The 2,449-nt window shown below is 64.6% G+C and overlaps 1 pseudogene; it reads right to left on the bottom strand.

The window, feature by feature from the left end:
• On the bottom strand, positions 1-1,354 carry LOC148773601 (uncharacterized; annotated as a pseudogene).
• Between the last annotated feature and the right edge of the window lie 1,095 nt (positions 1,355-2,449).

Here is a 2,449-nt window from a genome sequence, read left to right as displayed (position 1 = left end):
CCAGACAGACAGAGGGTGGTAGGGGCTAGAAGGTCTGTCAAGTCCAAGGGTGCCAGGGGCCTGGGCAAGGGAGAATCCACCTTGTGCCGGGGCTGGGGTACAAGGCTTCAGAGGAGGCTTCCAGAAGAAGATGGTGACCATCACCCTGCAAAGCTTCCCAGGTGGCACTCGGGGTAAAGAACCTGCCTGCCGATGCAGGCGACATAAGAGACGCTGGTTCGATCCTGGTTGGGAAGATCCCCTGAAGGAGGGCATGGCAACCCACTCTAGTACTCTTGCCTGGAGAATCCCATGGACAGAGGAGCCTGGAGGGCTACAGTCCATGGGGTCACAGAAAGCCCGACACGACTGAGCCACGGGGCACACACACACCACTCTGCAGATGACATCTGGGCAGGCAGAGGCGGATGGGAAGGGAGCAGGGAGGGGGCCACCTGGGGGGGATGTAGAGAGTGTGCGGTTAGATGGGGCGAGGGGAAAGGAGCGGTGGAAGAGGGGCCTGCAGCGCTGAGCCGGAGCCTCAGGTCCAGGCTGGGAGGCTCTGGGGAGGCCCTGGGGAGCCACAGGGTTCGTGAGCAAGAGGGATGTGGTCCCGGGCGCCTTTGCCAAAGGAGGAGAAGCAACCGCGGTTCAGCCAAGGCACAGGAGGCAAGGCTGTGCCCCCGCCTGTCTGTCCGTCCCTCCGGCCTCGTGTCCTTGTGGTCAGAGAAGGAGGAAGCCGGGAGGGCGCGGGGGCCACCGGGGCCTTTGTGCGCCCTCCTCCCTTCCTTGGCGGCTGCGGGGGGTTTTCGGAAGAGGGCAGGGCCATGTTGCTTGGAGGTGGGTGGGCCCTGGTGGGAAGGGGTGGGAGGATAGGACAGCCTGGGCCAGGCCAGCGTCGGAGGGAGGCCTAGGCCTCTGGTCTCCGCCTGCCCTCTGCAGCCAAGGTTCTGTTGTCTGCACACTGTCTGCAGGGCCTCCCCCTCCACCGGTCCTCGACCAAGGGTCATCTTGGCCCCCTGCAGACGTCTTTGGTTGTCACGCCTCTGGGGTCTGGCGGTACAAGTGGATCTGGTCGGTGGAAGCCGGGGATGTCGCTCAGTGTCCTGCTGCATCCGAGACGGGCCCCAAAGAGCAGAAAACTCCCCACCCACAACACCAGGAGGCTGAGGGGAAGTCACCAGTGAAATGACGGGTCTGTCTCCAGGCTCGGGGCTCGAGGGGCCCCCAGGGCTGGCCCTCTGGCCAGGTCTGGGCTCCACAGCAGGTGGGCGTGTGCCTGGCAGTGGGGCCTCCAGCAGCGGCTTGCTCCCCGTTTCCTGCAGGAGGTCACCTGAGGGCAGAGGATGCTGCTGCAGGCAGGGCAGCGGGGATGGCGGAAGGATTACACAGGGGACTTCCACTGGAGGCCGCAGCAGGGGTCAGTGGGGGCTGGGGCAGGGGCTAGGGTGTGGTGTGGGGGCTTGGCTAGGGGTTGGGGGCTCCCTCCCAGCCTGCTACCCTCCACCCACACCCCTGCGTCCAGGTGATTCCAGCCTCAGGACAGGCCAGAGTAGGGAGATGGCAGGGAGGGGCCTCCTTGCAAGCTGTTTGCTCAGCCGAGGTTTAATCTCCAAAACAGGAAGGCTCGTATTGACAGAAGCAGCAGACGGAACTGCCGATGCGCCTGCCAGGTTAAGCTCCTGGGGCCCCGCTCCCGCCCCCGTGGGCTGTACAAATGCAAGGGTGCCCACCCCCGCCACAGCCGCTAAGCTGCACTGCTTGATGCCTACCAGGCCTTGAACCGAGGGCCCCTCAGTCTACTCTGCCAACTGCCGGGAGGATTGGAGCTGGCGTGGTAGGGGGTGTGCAGGAAAGTGGGGGCACTGAGTGGCTGCAGGCTGACAGGCTTAGTAGGGTGTGTCTCCCGGTCTCGTTTTGCAAATGAGGAAGCTGAGGCTCGGAGGGAAGTGAGCCGACCTGCGTCACACAGTGTGGGGGGGGTCTGCCCCAGTGCCCCCCACCCCAGTCCCAGAACACACTTGGGTGCAGCGCTGTCCACCACCACCGTCTGACAAGCAGAGCCGCAGGGCCCCTTCAGGGCCCAGGATGACCTCCTGTCTGACGGCCCCTCCCTGGTGCGCCTGGGGAAGAAGGCTGTAGTGACCGTGAACGTTGGCCAAGCTACCACTGATGACTCAGAAACCTCCCTGCAGCCAGAGGAAGCTGGGAAGGGGCAAGCCCACTGGGCGCCCTCGGGCCAGCTCTAGGATCATTCTGGAGGGTCACTTCCCTTGACAGCGATGTCAGCCCTGCAGAGGCCTGGGGCCCCTGTCTCCTCACAGGGCCCTGACTCGACGGGACCAAGGTTCGGGGTGCAGGGCTGAAGCCCAGGACCGCGTTGTGGCGTTCCAGCACCTCTCTGGCCCACAGTTTCCCTGGCCGCCTGTGGTGGGAGGTGGGCACAGTTCCAGGCCAGTTCCAAGCCCAA

Source organism: Moschus berezovskii, chromosome 27 (assembly GCF_049115385.1).
Source record: "Moschus berezovskii isolate FMDL1 chromosome 27, NW_MosBer_1.0, whole genome shotgun sequence".
Lineage (NCBI taxonomy): Eukaryota > Metazoa > Chordata > Mammalia > Artiodactyla > Moschidae > Moschus > Moschus berezovskii.
Note: the sequence above shows the minus strand (reverse complement) of the source record. Positions and strands in the feature narration are given on the sequence as shown.